The sequence below is a fragment of the Quercus lobata genome, chromosome 2, assembly GCF_001633185.2.
Source record: "Quercus lobata isolate SW786 chromosome 2, ValleyOak3.0 Primary Assembly, whole genome shotgun sequence".
Classification (NCBI taxonomy): Eukaryota; Viridiplantae; Streptophyta; class Magnoliopsida; order Fagales; family Fagaceae; genus Quercus; species Quercus lobata.
In genome coordinates this window covers 86,834,221-86,859,539 of record NC_044905.1, presented here as the reverse complement: position 1 = coordinate 86,859,539, position 25,319 = coordinate 86,834,221, and positions in this window count along the sequence as shown.

Below are 25,319 nucleotides of genomic sequence, written 5' to 3'. Positions count from 1 at the left end.
TACAATACTAGATCTTGAGATTCAACAAGAAATAGCACCGGTAGAAGACATAAGAGAGCTTATGGGTACAAAACCCTAGATCTACAAAAGAGGCACAAGATACACTCTAATCTCTCTAAAAAATTCTCAAAACCCTACCTAGGGTTAGCTTATAATGTCCTTTAAATACTGGAAAAAACGGCTCGCGATTTGGGCTTCAAACGAATAAGTTATGGCCTTTTTACGTTTTGCAGATTTTGCTGATATGCGATTTTCGATCAATCGAAAATCCCTAGCAGCAATCGAACTAACCAGCGGGTAACTTATTTGTTTTTTTTTCTGAACTTGAGTTTTTTGTCTTGGGCTTCAATGTAGACCATTCTAAACTAATGAGACTTAGTTTTTGTCATGTTTTGTCATGGTTTGCCAACATTACAAACTCAAAACCTAACAACCACAGCTACTATCATTAATGTAACGCTTCTCTTATTTACATATGTGTTGAATAACTATGATTTGTTTTACGCATTGAAACAAAAGGAAAACAAATAAATATTTGAAGTAAATATAAAAAATAAAAACTTTCAAAAGGGTTAACTAATTGGTGCCTTCACAGAATCTTACCTTTGTGTTGCCAAAAAAAAAATAGGAAGTGCAATAGTATCACCCTGTAAAAGAGAACTGAACAAAGTAAGGCAAAATGACATATCTCACCATACAAATGACATTTTGTAATAAGAAGACTACTTTTAGCCCATCCCAAATAGGTGTCAGTACACTATTATTATTGTTATTGTTATTATTCCTAAATAATATCTGCCAGAAATGTCATTAGTTCCAGCTATAATTTCATGATCTTGACTTTTAAAAAAAAAAAAAAATCCAAAATCTTAATCACATAATTAGGTTTTGAATTGTGAAATATAGAAAAAGAATACAATTTTGGAAATAGTTTCTCTTAAACAATATAGGATGACTCTGATAATCTTTTAAAACAACTTTTAAAAAAATCAAAACATAATGCAGCAAAAAAACTACTTGGCAATATGGTATTTCTTTCATGGACTAATTGAGCACACTAACATACCATACACAAATGATACATGTTTTTAATAAAGATGTTCACAAAGAACACAATTGAAGGATGATTCTTTCATATCCAAGTGAGAAGCACTTAAGAAACAGGGCACCGAATGTCCAAGACAATACTTCCTAATAACTACAGTGAAGAGTTGTTAAATGAAACTGGTGCAATCAATCATATAGTTTGTACCATGTTTCTCCGCATATTTTCAATGGATTTTAAAAAGGGACCATTCAAAAGCAACAAAGGCAAATTCAAAATCAAAGCAACCCAAATATGCAAAATTGATTCTAGATACCTAAAACCAATTTATGCCAAGCCAGCTAACCTAAACAAAATTTCTAACCAAAATCGCTTAATCAAAACTAAATCTAACCCATCTATTTAAACTAATTAAACAAAACAACAAATATTCACTCTGCAATTTGAAATCATTTTAGAAACATCAAACAAAATCTATCATAGAACTAATTTAAAATAGATAAAAATTGAACAGAACATTGTTAACAATTAGTCATATGCAATAGAAAATTTTAAGAACTTAACACAATTATTTTTTCCTATAATTTTAACCAACATGAGATCAAAACATGCATAAAAGGAAATAAACAAAAATTGTAGCAGTAAGTATATGACAAATTGACAATCAAAATCAAATTAAACAAATCAAACTTCTTCAATCTCCGTCACGCTCTCTAATGGAAGGAGATGTCTGTTTTTCTGTCCTCTAAATGGTATTTAAGCGTGTGGTTTAGAGGGAAAAAAAAAAAAAGTAAAAAAGGAAGATAGAACTTGAATCAAAATCAATTCAGTTAAATACCCCAACCTAAGACTAAATCAACTCAAACGTTTAAAGCAATATAAAAATTTTAAAAAAATAAAAAATTACCGATAAAGGCTTCTGGCATTCTGACAGGAAGATGTTAGATTTCTCTTGTTACCAATGCTCTTTCCAAATAACGAATTCAGATTCTCTCTTATTTCTCTATCTTTGCCATCTCCAAACCTAAATCATATATAACCCCAAATTTCAAAATAACAAATCAAAACGTAATGTAACCCAAATACCTATATAAAAATCAATCCAACCAAATTTCTCAAAACCTAAATCATATTTCATACCCATATCCAGATCTAAGAAAGAATGAAAAAAAGAAAAACTTACCGGTGGTAGTTCTCTCTATGTCTGTATCTCAATTCCTGCGTGCACCTTTAGGTTACCTCCGGTTCGAGTGGTATAATTCTGGCAAGGGAACGGACGGTGGCGGGTACAAACTCTGTCTCCTTCTCATCTCTGTATCGCAAGGTTTTTTTTTTTTTCCTCCTTCTCTATCTCTGTATCGCAAGCGTTGGTGTTAAGAGTATTCATCTATGAAGCACGGGTGCGTTTCGAGACTCGGGTGCGGGTGCGGGTGCGGGTGTGGGACTCGGCAATTTTTGAAAAAATAGGGTGCGGGTGCGGCGGGACTCGGCGAATAAAAAATGATTAAAAATATTTTTATTTATATTTTCTATATATTTTTACTATTAAAATATTCTTAAAAAACACATTAATATACTTGATTCACAAAACAAAGAAAGAATAAGGCAAAAAACGCATCTGAGGTCAGAAATTCGGCCACTCCAGCGAGTTTCAAGGCCGATTTCGGCCTGTTTCGGCCGTATCGGCCGTATCGGTCGCCAGCCGATATGTACCGATATGGCCGAAACAGGCCGAAATCGGCAGAAACAAGCCGGTTCGGTGCGAATCGAAGCCGATTTGGCGCGAATCGAGCCGCATCGGCGCGAATCGAGCCAAGTCGGTGCGAATCTGAGAAAAAAAAAAAAAGTAGACGCGGCACCGATGCGTGGTCTATCGCGTCGGACGCCGCGTCCCGCGTCGCGCCGCGTCGGACTCTGGTGCGGCGCCCTCCCAGCCGCGTCCGTGCATTCTAGGTATTCATACGAAGAGAAACTGAAGTTAGAGTGAGCTTGACTTTTGATTGGGAATACATCGTTTGGGTTTGTGTTTTTATGAAGACAAAGACTCTCCAAAAGGTGTACCGTACAGTTTTTTAAAGGGATAATTACAGTAAACCCACTTGAGGTTAGGCCCGATAACACTATGCCTACCCGTGGTTCAAAACTTATCACTTTGCCCACCTGAGGTGCCTTCTGTTAGGGATCTGTTACCCATCTCTCCGTTTGCCGTTAGAAAAACACATTTTTAAAGAAAAACAAACATAACAAAGATCAAAAAGTTAGGACTTTTTATTCCTTAAGAACTTCTTTGAGAACAAAACACAGGAATAGCACAGATCAAATACTATTCCTGATTAAAAGTGACATCATTGAGCATTTGTTTTTTTATTTTTGTTTTTTTATTTTATAGATCTCTCAAACTTTTATTCAAACCAAACCAAACCCCAAAAAAAAAAAAAAATTCCAAATCCCAGAAAACACAAGCCACAAATCAAGAAAAAAAATCATATCTCGCCGGCGCGATCTCGCCTAACGTCGCGATCTTGCTGGCGCGATCTCGCCTAACGTCGCGATCTTGCTGGCGCGATCTCGCGAAGGCGAGATCGCGACGTCGATCGCGATCGCGCCGTCGCGAGATCGCAACGTCGATCGCGATCGCGCCGTCGCGAGATCGTGCCGTCGATCGCGATCTCGATCCTTCGCGACATCGCGCCGTCGATCGTGATCTCGCCTTCGCGAGATCGCGCAGGCGAGATATGATTTTTTTTTGGATTTGTGGCTTGTGTTTTCTGGGATTTGGAATTTTTTTTTTTTTTTTTTTGGGTTTGGTTTGGTTTGAATTTTCTGGGATTTGGAATTTTTTTTTTTTTGGGTTTGGTTTGGTTTGAATAAAAGTTGGAGAGATCTATAAAAAAAACAAAAATAAAAAAACAAATGCTCAATGATATCACTTTTAATCAGGAATAGCATTTGATCTGTGCTATTCCTGTGTTTTGTTCTCAAAGAAGTTCTTAAGGAGTAAAAAGTCCTAACTTTTTTATCTTTGTTATGTTTGTTTTTCTTTAAAAATGTGTTTTTCTAACGGCAAACGGAGAGGTGGGTAACAGAGCCCTAACGGAAGGCACCTCAGGTTGGAAAAGTGATAAGTTTTGAACCACGGGTAGGCATAGTGTTATCGGGCCTAACCTCAGGTGGGTTTACTGTAATTATCCCTTTTTTAAAAGAATAAATTGTAAACGTGGCAGAATTTTAAGGGGTCATTTTTCCTAACATGGCAGCACCTCATTAAAGGCTTCTGCTATTAGATTAGATTAGATTAGATTAATTAAATTATATATATATATATATATATATATATATATATATATATATATATATATATTTCTTAGGTAAATTACTATTTGACGTTAGCAATTTGGTCATTCTACGATTTAATCCAAAAAATTTTCAATTATTAAGTTTAAATCCCTAAAATGAGACTGTTATGATTCTATCCAAATTAGGGTTGGATCTAAAAGACCTTGCCCTGGTGAGGTTTCATGACATAGAAAAAAAAAATTCCAAATTAATAGATATTGTATCTTACAAGTAATTGAATAAATGATCTACACTCGATAGGAAATATATTCTCAAGCTTTACTCTTATACTGCTCTAAGGATTTTGCTAAGGTAGATTGTTCAGTCCTATTTCGGAATCCTATTTGTAATTGTCCAAACATTATGCTAATTTTCATATTCACCTTGTATCAAATATCTAAGAAAGAAGCTTGAAGAAAAACTGAATGAATTGGATTAATTAGAAAGAATGATACACCTCTGTTTATATACAAGATGAAGAGCAATAACCGTCTAACCTAACTAACTTATCAGAAAATCAAAACTAACTCTGCACGTGCTGTTCATGTGAAAATACAACTTCTTCTTGCCGTTCATCTCCATTCTTCAATTTGCAGTTGATCTTCTTTTCTATCTTCTGGACCTGCTCTTCTTGCTTGCCACATCTCTTTTCTTGTTTACTATTCTGATACCTCGTGTTGCAAATTCTAGAGAATTTTGGCCAATAAATTTTTGACATGTGAAAGCTACAGACTGCATTCTTCTTTTGGCACGTCTAACATGTTTATACTTTATAATCATTGGAGCCATGCCTGCTAAAACAGTCAAGAAGCAACTTTAATTACACTTATTTGGAATAAGTCAATTATTGAGTGATTTCTTTCTTAATTATTGTAATGTACTGACTCAGGTTTTTACACACACACACACATATTTATATATACACAGATTATAATTGACATGTCTGCAGAAGATAATGCCAATGTTCTCTTCATACATTGATTGACTTCTAAATAAGGAGGAGGATTTCCATAGGATGAATTTCAATTGAGGCTACTGATATTGGTTGTGCACAAGCATTTTTGTCAATCTAATTGTGTGTGTGTGTATTTTTTTTTGGATAAAAATCCTGTTATATTGTAATGAATGTATATATTATGATGATTTGGACGTGTAACAATATAGCCAGGACTTCACTTTCCTTTTCCTTTTTTTTTTTATGGGTTCTAGTCCTTATCAGATATGATTTATACAGTTTCAGTTATTAGGTTTTTCATAGGATGAAGTAAAGTCCAATTGAACCTACTGCTATCGGATCGCCTACAAGCTACACTTTCTGGTACCTTTCTCGCATTTCTCTAATGTAGTGTATTTGAGTTAATCTATATGAGAGCATGAGTTGTGAATTTTGGTGAAGTTTAAAAGCTATTACTTTATTTTTTAATAAATCATGCAATATGATCAGATAAGCATTAATTCAGCCTTCATTCTAGAATATGTACTTACAATTAAAAAGTCTACAAATACTGTTGAAAGCTTCAAACGAGTTCACCCTTGATGTAATCTTCTTCCAGGGACTAACCTACTTGATAGTTATGGCCTAACCATTATATTATTAATATCTTTCTTAAAATATAAACCAGCATATCAGGCTACTATAGAAGTTGTGATTTTTTTTTTTTTTTTTTTTTTCCTTTATATTGCTGGAGGAATTGGCTAGTAACATAGAGGAGCCTATGTCTATCTTGGAGCATATATATTATCTAGTTGGGACTCTAGTGTGTGCCATTCTGGCCTTTGTTCCTTAAAAGTCCTTCAGATTGGATTTAGAGACAGGGTCTATTGTATAATCTTATTTATTTATTTTACTAAAATGTACAAGCATTTCTGTTTGCTCATGGAACAAGTTTCACAAATTGGCAAAAGCAGGTTACTAGTACAAAAAATTTCTTCCTTTCTACGAAATTGTCGCCCCCCCACCCCCCTCTAATTCTTCTTCTTCTTTATACTGCAATTTATGTCAACTTTATCATATAACATGAATTTTCAAAACCTTCTAACTATTTAACTAGAATAATTGGTGTCATATCTATATTTTGATAAAATTGGTGGTAATTGAAACCTGCTAGGCCTTCAAACTAAACTAGTTTTGAACTTATAGTTGGATTTTTATTGATGTTTTAGGTTTCAAAGCTAGAGAGGTGATATGTGAGGGAGACTCTTTTAGCACATAAGATAATGACAGAGAAATTTATTTTTCTTTTGAAAAAAAGAAATGATCCCATAATTAGCACTACGTTAGAGCGTAAATGATATTTTTATGGTGCAAATAATATGTAAATGCTGATTAAAAGATCTTGTGAGCATTGGTCCCTTTCCCAGTGACTTGTAATGAAGCATATATATATATAGGTGCTGTGGACTTTTATACCTGAGCAGCCAGGATATCGACAATTGAATTATATGTACACTATTAACTGGTTGTCTAAACTGATTGTGAACGGCAGAAGTTCAAGTCCATTACAAAATCAAGCCTTATCATTTAAGCAGGTACCACTGCGCCTTTTGATTTGAGATTAAGTTAAACATGAATCATGATGGATTGGAACAAAATATAAAAGCCAGTGATTAGGTATAGATTCTCAGTTATACAAGACAATCACTTGTTATCACTTATAAGGACTCAGACAGAGACTTGACTAGCCCAAGAAAACAGTTTCTAATTACCAAAAGAAATTGTACAAGTTCAGCATCATTTCATTGGTTCTTTGTTCTCCACCTAAACTGGTAAACACAGCTTTATGACTTACCAGTTGTGAAACAAACTGATGTTCTCCAGGCTTCCAAACGTGGTTTAATCTGTAGCACAAGAGACAGCATAGGAAATAGCATGAATTAATTAATATTCTGAAGCATGTGTTCAGAAAACTCAAAGAATTTAATCAAGTCATGATTGCCAAACTAGGTTGGATGGTTGCTTTTGACCAAGACATCCTTTGTTTCAACTTTTAATCAAGTCATGATTGCCAAACTAAGCTGGATTGGATTGATCCAGAGATTTAAAGCCAAATCATGAGGCTCAAGGTTGGGATTTTTTTTTTTTTTGAGCAAGCTCAAGGTTGGGATTTGGACTTACTTAGCAATGTTATTTAATAATAAGTCAAAGGAGATATTTTGCAGCTTCCAGTACTTGAAATTCCGAGGCTAGACAAGCTGATCTGGATAGCTGAGAAAAAAAAAAGTTTTGTTTTTTCAGCTAAATCAGCTTATTTTTGTCATGAATCTACTGATCTATTTGGGGGGTGGGGAAGGATATTAAAGATTTATAGAAGAATTAATTAAGACTCTGCTTTTGAGAATCGTCAGTGGATGTATTGCCAATTAAGGACAAAATAAGGAGGTTATGGAGTTTAAAGGAATCTAATAAGTTGTTTACATGGTATACATAAAGAAACAAGCTTGCAGCTTTTTAAGGAATGTGATTATGCAAGAACAGCATGGTTTGGCTCCAACTGGGGCTTTTGAATGGATGCAATCACTGTGAGCTCAAGTGCTGATTTGGTGAAATTCATAGTTGTTCCTGCTGAAGTACTAAGTGGCTTTTTTTTCTGAAAATGTGCTAAAGTATACTTGTACTTTGAAAAAGTGAAGAAAAAAAAAAGTGAGAAAAAGTTAGGTTTTAAAGAGCTTTACATAAAAACTAAAAGCTAGAGCTTATAAACTCAAGCCAAACGGATACTTTTGTATAACGGCTGTTTTGAGAGATTGGTAAGACTCAATTGTGGAAGGACGGGCTAAAAACATCCCTGTCTGCAGGCCTAAGGTTGCAGAAGCAAAGGTAGCGAGATTGAGTAAGGAGACAAACAAGTAATTGTGGAATAAGATTTGAAGATATGATTTTGATGCTTTGTAAAATAAGAGGCAGAATCCTTAGTTATTTGGTTTTTCAATACTCTATAGGATGCTAATTAATTTGCTTCAGTAAAAAATAGGGGTGGCAAAATTTGACACGACCCACGAACACGGCACGATTCGACACAAAATTAGCATATTATGGGTTGATGCTTAACAGGTTCATGTCATATTCGAGTTGACATGACTGACCTGTTTAATAAACAGATTGAGTTAGTATCCAATCCATGGAACCCGTTTGACCCATTTAATTAAATGATATCTTACCAATATATTTTTCAAACCCTAAGTATATAAACTCATTAATTGTTGTGGTTTATTTTCTTTTACATATTGTGATTGATTATTTGTGATATTGAAATATGTTTTAATTTTAAATAATTATTTGTGATGCATTTACTTGTTAGTTTTGAATTTTATATTAAAAAATTTATTTTTTGGTTTTTCATAATTTAGATCAATTTGTTTTTACTAAAATTTGTATTTATTTTTTCGCTTTGATAAAATCTAATAAATGGGTCGACACGACTGACCTGCTTAATAAACAGGTTGTGTTAAGGTTAAGGAATCTTAACCCGTTTAATAAACGTGTTGAGTTAGTGTTGACTCATATAGCTAAATACTAATTAATCGACAAGACACGCGAACACAAATTGCCACTCTTAGTAAAAAAACATTGTTAGTGTTAGAGATATATCCGCCCAAGAATGACAGGGCTTGGGCCTTGATTACTTGGGCTGAAATATCTCTAACAAATAGTTGTACATTTAACTAGGTGAATAATAGGGAGGTAATGCTATGGCTCAGTTTATTAGTAGGTGGGAAACTTCCTCCACTTATGAAAAATGTTATCTCTCAAACACCCCAACCCATCTTCCTGTATCCGAATATAAATAAATAAATAAAATAAAAATAAAAACAGACAGATTTCTGGGATTACACACCCTAAAATGTCATGTAGCACAAAGTTCATCCCATGTGCACTAATAAGTTAGTCCCATGTGCCACGCTTCTTGATGCCCAAGTCTTTCTGGAGAAACAACAGTGCCCATTTTTTTCAACTTTCAAGAGGTTTTCAAGCTTTTTTTTTTTTTTGTTGAAAAGAGAGGTTTTCAAGCTTTAACTATGTAAACTATTCTGTCCTCATCTATTGATAGTTGTACATTAGTAGGTGGGAAACTTCCTCCATTTGAAAAATGGTATCTCTCAAACACCCCAACCCATCTTCCTGTATCTGAATATAAAAAATAAATATAAAACAGACAGATTTCTGGGATTACACACCTAAAATGTCTTGTCGCTCAAAGTTCATCCCATGCACTCTAAGTTAGTCCCATGTGCCATGCTTCTTGATGCCAAAGCCTTTCTTGGAGAAACAACGTGCCCATTTTTTTATTATAAAAAGCCAATTAAATAATTTCCAATAATTGTTTTGCCACTTGCATACTTACTCTGTTTATCAAATGTCATGATGTAAATGGTTGCACTTCTGTCTCTCTTTGATTCCAATGGCCATTCTTTTGAACAAGCAATTGCATAATATTATACTGAAGCCAGCTTTGACATTAATTCATATATTAAAACAAAAGTTGACGGTAGTAGTTAGTACAAATAGCCAAAACTTTGTGAGTCCTCTGTTTTTTCTCTAATCGAATATTATCTTCATCTCCATTTATATAATTTATTAGTCTTCGTTTTTTTCCTAGAAGATGCCTGTCCATTAAAAAATGAGTCGTAGACTTGACTCAAAATAGAGGATGTGAATGCCCATTCCTTGGACCAAACAATCATACATGGTAGGAACTCATTCTTCATGCTCACATAAATATCTTTTATCAACTATTTTTCTTCTTCCCTAATTTGTTTTCCTTCCATTTTGTTGGGAGAGATAATACTTTGGGTAGTCTCCAATTAAATAGTTAATATAACATATGTGAACGCTGCTTAACATATAAGCTTAAGCTAACAGACTAATTTCACAACATATTTATTTTCATTAGCTCTAATGAAGTGTATTTTCTTGTATTTCCAATGGCCATCTCTAGGGCAGGAAACTTTTTATTTTCTCCAGCACAGCCCCTGATGAGTATAACACCAAAAAAATGAGGGAAAATAATTAACACGAGTTTTTCAGATTGCCTCACCCCCAATTTACTGAGAAAGGAAATCTAAATATGATTAAAATTTTCCATTGCACCTTAAAGATTCTTCGTGTGCAAGTGCAACACTGTGAGGGACTGAGAGGGTCGATGAAATGTTTGCAAGCCATTCAAATGTGAAAGGACTTATTCACGTATATAGGGATGATCATACCTATAAATTCTCAAAAAAGGAAGGGAATTAGATTAAGAAATGTAATTAATTCACTAATTAAAGTGATTTACACATCATTATTATAAAGGCAAATTTCAACTTATCCACCTGTGTTTTGGCCGAAATTTAAATTGCCTACTTGTGGTTTAAAAGTTGGCACTTTGTCTACCTGAAGTTCACTCCGTTAGAATTCCATAACCCACCTCTATACTTTCACCGTTAAAAACACAAAAAACATAATAAAAACATAAAAATCAAGAAAATCCTTCCTCTTCATAAGAACATTCTCAAATCTCAAGTCTATGAATCCAAACAAAACTGTCAAGATGATAGAAAAGATTGAAAAAGAAATTTGTGGTGTGTTTGATGCAGTGGTTGTGGGTTTATGTTCAAAATTTATGGGTTTAATTTTTGGTTAATCTTCAAGAATTCTGAGTTTAGTTTTTGGTTTGGGTTTATGTTAAAAAATTCTAGGTTCACTTTTTTTTTTTTTTTTTGAGATAATAGATAGAAACTTTATTAAAAAAGAGTAACCTTATACAAATATACAAATATAAAGAAAAGAACAAATACCTGGGCTTGCTCTAGTGAGCCAACTCAAGAGACAAATAGGAAAAGATAAAACACAAGGCTTCCTCCACGCTACCACCAGATACAATAAGAACAAAGACATCAGAACTTGGCTGTCATTAGCTTTGAGTTTTGGTTGATTTTGTGGGTTTAGCTTTTAGTTTCTATATTCTGGGTTGATTTTAGTTTAGCTGATTTTCTGGGTTTCATACAAAATGTTCACAAAGTGAATATTTGGTTGAAATTCTCCCTGCGCAGGATCTAAGTACCATGGTTCTCCATGGCTACTCTCACTTCTTAGCCCACTCACTACCAAAAGAATTTAAGGGCAACCTGATCATATTCTTGGCCCCCTCACTGCCAAATCAAACAAACTACAAATTGAATGGCTTGAAAATGTTTTTACGAAGAGGAAGGATGTTCTTAAGCTAAAACTTCACCATTTTGAGAAATATGCTTTTAGATCTTGATTTTTATGTTTTTGTTATGCTTTTTGTATTTTTAACGGTGAAAGTACAGAGGTGGGTTACAAAATCCTAATAGAGTGAATCTTAGGTGGGCAAAGTGTCAACTTTAAAACCATAGGTAGGAAACTTAAATTTCGGTCAAACCACAAGAGGATAAGTTGTAATTTGCCCTTATTATAATATATATTTTTAAAACTAATTTAAATTTTATTCTAAATTTAAACAATCTGAAGGTTCAATAAGTGTATAAAACACCTTGAACGTTTAGACCCCCAATTTACAAATTATCAATTCCAGTTTAATATCAAACAATTAATGTGCGGAAAATGAACGTAATCTTAATACAGAATTGATAAACAATCTAAACCAATTAAATTCACATCCATAGCAGAAATTAAATAGAAAAGATTAAGGAAAGAGAGATGCAAACACAAGGACAACACTCGATGTGTTATTGAAGAGAAAATCGAAGCCCTCAGCGTAAAACCTCTCTGCTGCCCTTTAAGCGGTAAACAATCCACTAAAGAATGTAGTTGGGATACATGAATAGCAAAAGACCCTCCAAGCCTAATCTATCCAATGTACCTAAGCCCTCCAAGCTCCTACTCCAACGAAGTTACACCGAACCTATTTCTTCTTTAGCTTGCTGGATTCAGCTACTTGACCATAGCGTCTACCAATATGAAATTGGTCCCTTCTTAACTGCTTCCCAAACACCAAATGGCCTTCTCACAAATATGAGTATAGTGATAAAAGGTTTTGGTAATGTACCTCTTAAGGATTTGACAATGGAGAGGAAGAGAGTAGAGGAATTTGAAGAGTCTCTATATGAAGATTATGGATGAATTAATCTTGTTTTTCTCTGGGGTTTCTCTCTCAAAATTCTGTCTGGAAACTCTCTCAATATCGTGGGTATAAGGGTATATATATAGTAGGGTGAGAAGAAATGTGAAAAGTTAGTTTTTCCCAAACAGGGTGTTCTGACGACTTGACCTCGCGACTAGGTTGAGTCGCAAGTTCAAGCTGCGAGCTAACGGCCTGGCCAGCCTGGGACTTTTGTCCTGTAGTGCAACAGTTGGTGCGACTCTTCAGCTTTTGGCATGCTTGGCACATGTGCAACTTTCTGGCGGCTTGCAAGCTGCGAGCTACCCACGAGATCCAGTCTCGAGCCCCTGCTTCTTTGCACAATCTTGAGCATTTCTTCACACTCTCTCACACACTACCCTTACATGATTCCCACCTAAATACAGGGTTACTAATTGCTAAAATACAAGCAAATTTGGCACGGAATAAAGCCAACAAGATGGTTGATACAATTCAACCTTACAATCTCCTCCTTTGGCTATTCCATAACAAAACCCTAAAACAAACTCTAGACTTAATATGTGAGTTGGGAATAGTTGAACAAAACTCACTCATAACTAACTCTAGAATCTGATAAGCTCTTGAATCATACGAATAAGTAACTCCCGAAACACAACAACACAATTTGATCATTGTATGCAGAAAACTTGTAAGGCATATGAGGCAAGCACAATGCGATCAAGCAAAAAGGAATGAGAAATAAACCATGGCTTGACCAAACAAGCAATCACTATAAAATAGTGACCACAATGCTCATTCACACTTAGAATGAACATTCGGACATACAAGTTAATAAGCTTAATGCAAATCACTTGCATGCCCAACACTCAACCAATGCACAATACTCAAAGTATATGCATCTAGGAACAAAATCCTACAAGGGCACAAGAGTGAGAATACTTAAAGAAAATGCATAACATTTAGCTAGAAGTATTGGCAATAGAACATAAATGCTGCAAAGCATGATACAGACCATAAAAGCCTACAAGTTCATGGAAACAAACCCTAAAAGCTTACAGAAGCAATATGGGCACAAACTATCATAAACAAGTTCCATAAAATACTAAATAACAACTTTAAGTATTAACAAACCAAAGTAACAAAAGTGTTTTCAAATAGATCCATGAGTTTTTGAAAGCAAAACAATAAACTAAGTGATTAGACACATCAAATCCATAAACTATAATAAGCATAAAGTAAAACCATAACATAAACAGCTCCGCCTTAAACTGACACTCCCCCTCAAGAGCTGTCCATCTAAAGTTCTCCCCCTTTTTGACCGGAATGGCCAAAGGGTTACTGCTGGGTGCTGAAGCTGTCAAACTTGGCTGAAAGTATGTAGAGCTGATCCTGAAGTGCTGCCATCCTATCAGTATGCTCATTCTGGACCTCTCTAAGTCCATTAATCCGCTCCAGAATTATCTGGAATGCATCAGGTGGTACCTCTGATGAGGTTGAAGCTCTGCTCCTTTTGCCTCGGCTTCTGGGTGTTGAAGCTTGTCCTACAGGCATTGTCTCAGTCTCCATTTGGTCATCCTCATCTTGATCACCTACCTCTTCATCACCTAGAAGACGAACTTGAATCCTAATGATGGTTAGCTTGCTGATAGTTGAAGGTGTAGGCATGGGGCTGATATCTTGAGGGATTTCAAACCTTTTGCTCTGAAAAGCCTCCTAAGAAGGCTAGGAAACATCAACTTAGGCCTAGAGGTGGTTTTAGTCTCATCCACAATAGTGTCAAAGATGTGAGAGTTGATGTCAATGAAGGTTTTCTCCTTGAGTTCCATGAGGAAGATAGCTCTGATATTGTTGATTGTAGTCAGCTTCCTCACAGGATACAAATTGAACATCATGATGGTGGTTAGGCACCTCATGTCAGTTGGAAATGTGGTAGTGTTGAGACATCTCCCTTCTCGTTGTCCACTAATGCGAGTTTGGACAGTTTCTATAGAAAGCATCATGTCCTTGTAGTTGGTGAAGTCAAAGTCCTCTAATCCTTCAAGCCCTAGCACTTCATCAATATCATGGGCATCTATGGTGAATTCCTTTCTTCTAACCCAACAACTCAACTCATCCTCCCTTATTACAGCATTTGCATAGAATTCTCTAATTAAAGGCTCACAGACAGCAGGTAGGTCAGTTAGTAATTTATCCCATCCTCTGCCCTCAAAGCAACTTGGAATGAAGGTGTCCCTCAAATCCCCTAAGTCAACAAATCTTTCCTGAATGATGGTACCCCTCAAGAAAGAATCCCTATATCTATTAAAGTGTTGAACTGACTTAAATAGGTTATGGTCCATTTTCAACCTTTTGTCAGCTTTCTTAGCAGGAGTCTTCTTCTTTGTAGGAGAAGGTGCCATCTGTGAACAAGTAGAATAGGCCACAATACAGAGTACAATAGAGGGACACTCAGAACATTAGTAACACGTTATTGTCAAAAATATATCACCAAAGCACTCAATCAAGACACAATTCAGAGATAGGTGTAGAATGAGAAAGTTCAAAGCAGTGAGAGATAGAACAACCTATTTACACAACTCAAACACAAACATTTTAAGTCACAATTCCAAGCACCAAATGTATCACCACTACTCAGATGAATTGAAACAAGGAATACCACAAAAAAATATGTCTATGAGACATATCTAAATGATTATGATATGATCAAGCCAACATAGAGCAAACAGTATCCTCAAGACAATAGTAGCATTCATGAGAATAAGAAACTGTAGCAACAAGCAGACAAGACATTATAACCCAACAAACAAAACTTAACCAAATAGAAACAAAAATACTCCCAAATAGAGAATATCACAAAAACAATATCATATGACAATGTGACTAATAAACATGGGTATGAGATAAACCAAACAACATAGAACAAATAATAAACTCTAATAGTGAAGAGAAACATGAAAGTAACTAGATATAGCAACTTAGCCCAAACAAGATCAATCAAGCTCAAACATAATAAACATGAACCCAGCCCATAGACGAAACCATAGATATCACAAAAACTCAGTAATGAATCACAAATCCAAGAAAATAAAGTTCAAAACATGAAATATGTAGTGAGAGAGAGAAAACCCATACCTTTTTCTTGAAGATTTGAGAAAGAAATGATTCAAAATGGAAGTTCTTTGGAGAGTGACACGATGAGTTTGGGAGTTTTTTTTTTTTTTCAGAAAAGGAAGAAGATGAACAGTAAAAAATGTTCGAGGGAAAACTGAAAATGTTTAAAAACTGACCAAGTTTGCCCAAAACATGCAATTTTCGCGACTGAGACAAGTTGCGTGCAAGTCACCAGGACTAGCCGCCAGAACACTAAGAAGAAAACTTTGGAAAAATTTTCTAAGTGTTTTTCTAAACCTTTTCTCACCATACCCATATCTGTGAGAAGGCCATTTGGTATTTGGGAAGCAATTAAGAAGAGACGAATTTCATATTGGTAGATACTATGGTCAAGTAGCAGAATCCAGCAAGCTAAAGAAGAAATAGGTTCGGTGTAATCTCGTTGGAGTAGGAGCTTGCAGGGCTTAGGTATATTAGGTAGATTAGGCTTGGAGGGTCTTCTGCTGTTCATGTATCCCAACTACATTCTTTAGTGGATTGTTTACTGTTTGGAGGGCGGATGAGAGGTTTTACGCCGAGAGCTTCGGTTTCCTCTTCGATAACACATTGTGTGTTGTCCTTGTGTTTGCATCTCTCTTCCCTTAATATTTTCCATTTAATTTCTACTGTGGATGTGATTTTATTTGGTTTAGATTGTTTATCAATTCTGTATTAAGCTTATATTCATATTCCGCACATTAATTGTTTGATATTAAGCTTGAATTGGTAATTTGTAAATTGGGTGTCTAAACGTTCAAGGTGTTTTATACACTTATTGAACTTTCATGAACTTCCAAACGGAGCCTAAGTTGGAATTTAATAAGTATTACTATTCATTAGTTTGGTGACCATTTAGGAATAGAACCCTGAATATACATCTACAAATTAGTAGAGAATAAAAGGAAGATGTAATTAAATCATTTTTAAGTCAAATTTCCTAAAATACACTTATTTTAGGGTGTTCAAAATAGAGCTAATAATTAACAATAAGGAAAATTTATTTTCTTTCCTTTTGAAGATGTGGCAACTAAAGGCTTTTTAGGATATTTTTTAAAAAAGTTATTATATAAGGTGAAGGAATAGATATTCAGTACTTTTGATAAGGAATAATTATTCCTCATTTTGAAGAATAGCTATTCATAAGGAATAATTATTCATTGTAATAAAAACATAACCAAACAACTGAATAATTATGTTATTGGAATATCTATTATATTACAGTGTCTATTACAGTCTACCAAACATACCCTAAAAAAATTAATGAGAAAAGGCACTTGAGACTAGCCCAGAAGGAGTTGTTTACTTGGCTGAAACATTTTTATATATAATCACAATTAAGATAAATGCTTAATAATAGCTATCACAATTCTTAGATTTTATATTTAGACCAAAAAATAAAATAAAAATCATATTATATTAAACTTTCTTATAAATTGCACAAGTTACAAAGAGAAATTTGTGTTTGTTTAAAAAAGAAAAAGAAAAAAAATTACTTTAGAATCACAAGTCCTATTTGTTGTTTTAGAATTAGTGAGTGCTGATGTTGTGAGTTGTGCAACGCTAAAAGACTTTAAAAAGTAAAGTGAAAACCACGTCCAATTCATTTCTTTATCAAATAGGCAATTATCTTAGTTTCAGTCCGGCGTTGTTTCAAGAGTGTTACGAGTATTACAGCAGTTCCAGTTAGCAAAAATAAAAAGAGTGTTTCGAGAATTACAATAATTTTTATTTCCAAATCTGTAAGTCCTCATTTTCAACACCTAATCATCACTTCTATTCTTTCCTTTGCCCTCTTTCCTTCCTTGAAATTAAAATCACTGTGAGCTCAAGTGCTGATTTGGTGAAATTCATAGTTGCTCCTGCCGAAGTACTAAGTGGCAGAGTGACTGCATAGGAATTCTCACTTTTAGCAACAGTGGTTGTTAATGTCCAAATGTGGAAATTAAGGAATGTTGCTTGGTCTAAACTAATTGATATCTCTCCTCTGAAACTCCCGGCCAAGGTACTGCAGTACATTGAGAGTTTGGCTCAGTCAAGACAAGAACAACCCATGAAGTGGCAGAAATCCTCTTGTAAATACATTCAAAAAATAAGAGGCAGAATCCTTAGTTGTTTGGTTTTTCAATATTCTAGAGGATGCTTAAATTGCTTCAGCAAAACATTGATAGTGTAAGAGATATATCAGCCCAAAGTAAGACTAGGTTTGGGCCTTGATTATTTGGGCTGATATATCTCTAACAAATAGTTGTACATTTAACCAGGTGAATAGGGAGGTTAAAGCTATGGCTCAATTTATTAGCAGGTGGGAAACTTCCTCCACCTGAAAAATGGCATATCTCAAACACCCAAACCCATCTTCCTGTATCTGAATAAAATAAACAGACAGATTTCTGGGATTACACACCCCAAAATGTGATTCCCATTTGCCATGCTTGATGTGAATGCCTTTATTCCCCTCGACTTCGGAGAAACAACAGTGCCCATTTCTTTATTATAAAAAGGCTATTGCATACCTGCGTTGTTCAAGAGGTTTTCAAGCTTTAACGAAACTACTCTGTCCTCATCCATTGATTTAAAAATAATAAAATAATAAAAAGAAATAAAGAAAAGGATTAAGAAAGTGAGGAATAAATGACTTGTGACTAACCCAGAAAGAGTTGTTGACTTGGCTGAAAACAGGGGATGTGAAATTGTGAACACACACGGAGAAAGAAAGAACAGAGTACAATCCTTTATTAAGCAGGCATTTATCAAATAGCAATTGAATCCGGCTTTGTTTCAACTGGGTTTCGAGCATTACAATCTACTGTAATTTCAATTTCCAAATCTGTAAGTTGTCATTTTTCAAACATATTCATCCCTTTTATTTCTTTCCTTTCATTTTTTTTTTCCTTGAAATGAAATATCCATGTCAAATTGTTTTCTTCTTCTTTAATTTAGTTTTATATCATTTTTTTTTCCTCTTCTGTTTTAATTCAATGTATTTTTTTTTTTTGTTATCGGTATATATTAAGAGGATTCAGAAAGTTAGTTATTACTTTTTTTTCCTGTCAAAAATACCCCTAAATTAATTTACCAACAACTTAAAAATGGGATTAAAATAATAAATTGAAAAAAGAAAGTTAGTTATTGCTTTTTTTTACTATCAAAAATACCCCTACATAAAACTTAAAAATGAAGTTAAAATAGTAAATTGATAAAAATAATAAATTTCTACTTCTACATTGAAATGTCTTCCTCATTCTAATTAACTCTTACTTTTACGTTGATTTAAATTCTTACTTCTACTCACTAACTCCCTACAAAATAGAAATACTCTTTTGTTAGTTTTAAAACTCCTCCAATCTACAAAACTTACCCCACGTATTCTTTTTTTTTTTTTTTTTTTTTACTTCATCATGATGTATTTGTTTCTTTTGTCCTCCTTTTTTTTCAATTTTTTTTTTTAATTTCAATTAATCCTTAGGGTTTTTTTTTTTTTTTTTTTTTTGGTATTGAAAGTTCAAAAACGTGTAAGAACACCTTTGAACGTTTAGACCCCCAAATTAAAACTTAATCAATTCAAGCAATATGTCAAACAACAAGTGTGCGGAAACTTAACATATGCTATCATACGAAATTGATTAAAAACTATCTAAGCCATAACAGAATAAAATCCACAGCAGATAAATAAAAGGCAAAGATAGAGAGGAAGGAAGATGCAAACACAAAGACAACACGCGATGTGTTATCGAAGAGGAAACCGAAGCCCTCGGCGAAAAACCTCTCCGCCGCCCTCCAAGCGGTAATCAATCCACTAGAAAATATAGTTGGGATACAAGGACAGCAATAGACCCTCCAAGCCTAATCTACCCAGTGCACCTAAGCCCTCCAAGCTTCTTGCTCCAACGAGGTTGCGCCGAACCTTTTTCTTTTCTAGCTTCCCGGATTCCGCTACTAGACCGTAGCATCAACCAATGAAGATTGGCTCCTTCCTAACTGCTTCCCAGAAACCCAAACAACTGTCTCACAGTGATGATGATGGTGAGAACCAGGTTTGGTATAATGCCTCTCAAGGATTTGACAATGGAGAGGAAGAGAGATGAGGAATTTGAAGAGATTCTAAGGTAGAGATTGTGGGTGAAACAATCTGGTTTTTCTTTAGGGTTTCTCTCTCAAAATTCTCTCTGGAAGCTCTCTTTCAATCGTGGGTAATAGGGGTATTTATACTGGAGTGGAGAGGAATGTGAAACGTCAGAATTCTACAAAACAGGGGTGGCTCGCGGCTTGACCTCGCGGCTTGACTGAGTCGCGAGATCCAGTCGCGAGATAACCGTATGGCCAGTTGTCCTGTTTTGTCCTGTAGTGCTCCAGCTAGCAGACTGTTCACCTTCCAGCATGCTTGGCACGTGAGGTTGCTTCTGGCGGCTTGAAGCCGCGAGTCACCCGCGAGACCCAGCCGCGAGACTCTGTTTTCTTGCACACTCTTGAGCAAACTTCACTCTATCTCACTCACTACCCTTACATCAAACCACCTAAATACAGGGTTACTAAATGCTGAATTACAAGCAAATTTGGCACGAATAAAGCCAATTAGATGGTTGAATAAATTCAAAACTCACTCACACCTAACTCTAGAAGTTGTGAAGCACTTGAATCATATGAACATAATACTCCTGAAACACAACAATACACCATGATCATTGTAAGCAGAAAATTATAAAATGCATATGAAACAGGCAATATGTGATCAAGCAAAGATGGAGTTATGAAACAAACCATGGCTTGATCAACCAAGTGAACACCACAATGTAGTGATCACAGTGCTCATTCACACTTGGAATGAACACAAGGACATACAAGTTGACATGCACAAGGCAAGACACTTGTATGCTCAACACTCAACCAATGCATATCACACAAGGCATATGCATCTAGGAACAATCCTACAAGGGCACAAGAGTGACAGTACATAAACCAAAATGCATAACATTTAGATTAAAGTACTGATTTCAACATAGCATAAAGGCTGCACTAAGCAAGGTACAAATCATAAAGCCTACAAACTATGCAATAAACATAAACCCTAAAAGCTTACATAAGCACATGGGTACAAACACCACAAACATCCTGAATAACATCATCAAAATATATTAAACTTTGAACCAAAAGTATAAGTTAAGAGTTAGAAACAATACACCAAAAACATAGTGTATCAAACCCATAAAAACAGAATAAAATAGTACCCAAACAAACATAAACCTAAAACCATAAGTTTAGAGGATTAGACTAAAAACAAAAGTATGTGAGTATGTGTGTACTCCCCCTATCACTGCACACTTCCCTTTGAACTTATCTCCCCCTTACTGAATGCTCTCCCCCTTTTTGGCACGAATAGCTAAAGGCTCTCGTCCAACTTTCGTTGAATATCATCTAGCTGAGTCTCCATAGTCTCGAGACGCATTTGAACATGGTTGTTGGTGGAGTAGAGAAGTGCCACAAGCTCATCAACGCGTTTCTGAATATGCTCAAGTACACTGCCGACTCTATCAGTATGAGGAGCAGTAGGTGCTTGCGGAATATTAGCCGGTGAAGCTTCAGGAACAGCACGTGATGAAGATGTGGTATGTGCAGGTGTCTCTGAGTCAGGGGCAGATGGAGTGACTGGAGAGATGTGAGCACTCCTTGGTGATTTAGAGGAGTGACTTCTGCTAGCTTGAAGAGTGAACAAGGAAATGGGACGTTGACGTGTCAACATTTTTCCATCTGCAAGAGGATTAATGCCTTCACGAAGAATGAGCTTCATGATGAGACTGCAAAATGGAATAACTCCTCGAGCTGCAGATCGACATGCGGTCTTCCTCAAGATGTAGTAGATGTGAGCACAGATGTCAATGGGAGCTCCTGTAATGAGGTCACACAGAAATAGAGCTCTCCCAAGATTGATGAATGTAGTGTTGGACAACGGGTAGAGATTGGTGAGCATGATCAACTTCAGTGTGGTCAGTTCGGGTGGAAACTTTGCGGTGCTGATGGAGGTTCCTGCACTGGATACTTCATGATCGTATCCTAGGATTTGTAAAATTTCTCCAACTTCTGGATTTCGTTCATCGTAAGGAGTCATATTCACATTCTGAGGTCTGGTGATGTTGAGAAGGTCTGCGATGGAGTTTGGGTTAACACAAAACTCTGTTCCTCTCACCCAGAAAATGAGCTGAGGTCCAAGATCAGTTGCATTGGAGAAGCATTCTTTGACCAGCTCATCCATTGGATCATCAAAGTTTCCGAACAAGTTTGCCCAATCTCGTTTCTCAAAGATTCGAGGGATGAAAGTGGTCCCTAAGGTATTAAACTCGACCACCCGTTCCACTATAGTGGATGACTTGTCAAACACGTTGGAGTAGGCGTGTGAGTTCAGAGGAAGTCTAAACCTATCCTCATTGGGGTCTTGAGAAGCCTGAGATGATAAACGTGTCCTTTTGGCAACTGGTGTTGCTGGTTCATCAGCAACAATGTCTTTACCCCTGGAAGATCGACGAGACATCTGCAAGAGAACAGGCCCACAGCAAAGAACCAAACAGCAATACCACACAAGATACATGTCAACAAGATTCAGAGTAAACAAAATTTCAATATTTAAGCACAAATTGGAGATATTGCAGTCTCAACCCAACTACCAACAAAACACAGGATCACAAAATGATAGGTGCAGCAATATGGTGATAGAGCACAAAGATATAGATGGACAAAACAACTAACAGCTGTCACTGAGACAGGTTATCAAGACCATGATATGCAACCAGATACAGCATTCGAACATGTAGAGCATATAACATAAAATACTCCATCAGAGATATGAGCAAGGGAAAATATTTCAACATGAAGAACCCAACCATCCATACCAGAGTACAAGGTTAAAGAAAATCAGTAACCAATATCATTATCAGAAACAATGCTTAAGCAAGTGAAATGAGTAAGACAAATAGACACCAAACCCATTTAACAAAAGATTTTCAGACTCAATAATAGGCAAATATCAGAACGATGAAAATCACATTTTGACCATTCAACATGAAATCAGACGAGAACAATATCAAACAAGACCCGCCATACCCATTTCATATGAGAGAAGAATATCGTACACAATATCAACCCAAACATCAGCAGGAAAAAACCAGTAAAAGCGAAAATGAGATTGAGAAAGCAAAAACCCATACCTTTTCTTAATGATATGGATAAGAAATGAAGCACCAATGAGGTTTGAAAATGGGTTCACAGAGCGTTTGGAAAGGAGGAAGTTTAGAGAGAAGATGAACAGTTACAAATGTTCGAGGGAAAACTGAAACAAGTTTTAAAACTGCTCCTATTTCTGCCAAACACGTGAATTTCGCGACTGGATTAAGTCGCCACACAGTCGCCAACTCAAGCCGCCAAAGCACACAAGAACAAAAATTTTGAAAATTTTTCTAAGTGTTTTTCGCGACTGGAAGGTCTACCCGCGAGTGAGTCGCGAGCTGAGCCGCGAAAATCTCTGAGTGAACCTCGCGACTGGACCTTCCACCCGCGAACAAGTCGCCAAAAATGACCAGCGAAGGTGCGACTGAGGCTCGCGACTTGACATACCCGCGACTGAGCCGCCAAAACAGGGCAAAACTGGATTTTTGAAATTTTGCAGAATTTTCAAACAAAATACTTTCCAAAAACACCTAAAACACTCAAAAATCTTTTTGTGCTTTAATTAACAAAGATTGAGCATGTGAAAATACATTTCATCAAGTACAATCACACAAATGAATATGGCATTTATTGAACATAAACTTGTGTGTTGTTTGTGGATATCAACAATGAAATAGTCCTTCGTCTAATGTGAAGCTTCAATGATCAATTCAACCAAGGCATACACAATTAGCACTAGATCATGTGACCCATCTCAATTATAGAAATATGTATATATGACCTCCCACATACACTTGATAACATGATTTGGAGCTTTACATTTGACTCCACTTTCAAACAAAACAATTGATCTTTTTGAGACAATCACCTCTCATTGTGAGAGTGATATATGATATTTCACTTTAATGAATAAGCCTTTGGCTTTTTGAATAAACATTCATTTCAATATAAGGTCGCTTACCCTTTTTCCTAGTCAAATACTAGAATGTGCGACAGGCTTTTGCAGCTCAATATCTCTTTTCATTTGGAGATTTACATTTGGTGAGCTCTTTTTTAACAAAACAAAAATAAAGAGTGGGAAGATATATAGACACAAGTCTATGCAAGTCTCAAGATCAACAAAACCATTCACTAATCATTCATGACAAGTTTGAAGATCTATTTACAACAATCACAAAGATTTCAAGATTTTTCCCACAGAGATAAACATGCATGAAAACAAGTAATGTTCGAAAATGCACAAAGCCATTAGCACAAAGGTACAAGGCAAAACAAGTTTTGAGACAAAAGCTCAAACAAAGTCAATCAAGCTTTTTGATTTTCTAATTTTTATGTGGTTTTTGGATTTTTGACACAATAAACAAAAAGATTGATACGACAAAATTAAACATATTCACAAGTAGACAAGCAAACAATCAAAACAGCAAAAATAGCAAGCAAAACAAACAAACATAGTCACAAAGCATAGGAAGTATTAATGCATGGACATGTTGTAATGCTTATGCATGAGTACCCTTATTCACCCTCACGTCACTTGCGTTTGGGGTGATTTCCTTATAGGATTGGGTACGGGAGTTAGGGCTTTCAAACCTTCGTGAGAAGCTCTCCAAGCAGTTGGTGAATGCACCAATCATCTTCATCACGTTCATCATTCCGGGATCACCATTCTGATCTCTAGATTGATCTCCAGCCCAAATTCTCCTATCATTTCTAGGTCCTCCTGACCTTTGAGGAGTTGCACTATTCTTTGCTCTCAACTTTTGGCAATTCGGTCGAGTATGCCCTTGAAGTCCGCAATAGTGGCACACATAGGTTCCTCTAGGACCTCTTTGTGGTCGAGGACGTGACTTGGCACGAGATTCAGATCTGTCTGCAAACTGATTGCGAGGATTTAACATCCATTGGTTCACCAAATTCTTCTTCTCGTCCACCTCAAGCTTCTCACCAGTAAGGTTAGCTACAACTGGAGCTTCAGCCTTTACAAACTTTACTCCTTTACTAATATTTCCAGTCGAACTACCTCCTCCGGTATATCCCAATCCGGATTTATCTGAGAAGCCCTTTTGAGATGAGATTACATCATCTAGCTTCTTGGTGGTGACCCTCTCGACTCTAGCATTTGCTTGCACAACCTCACTCTCAAGAAATCTTACTTTTGTGTAAGCTTCGGACAGCTCTCCATTCAGAGTTTCTATCTCACATTTGGCCTCCTTATATCGGATTAGGAGACTTTTGTAGTCCTCCTCAGCCTTCTTCATTTTTCTCACAGCAGCTTTGGCCACCCTTGTGTATTCCCCGGACTTCTCCAAGAGTGAGTTATACTTCTCCTGAAGATTCGCTGTGCTTCCATCTTCTTCAGCATCCGATTCTTCAATAAGTCCTAGTGATTCATCATCACTATGTTCTCCAAGGTCTTGCACAAGCAGGTTCAGCTCATCTGAAGACTTAACATGAGCTATAGTCATAAAAGCCGAATAGTTCCCCTCTCCATCACAGCTCTCTTCAGACTCTGAGTCAGACGAATCCGAGTCACTCAAGGTCGTGGCATACACTTTACCTTTCGATTT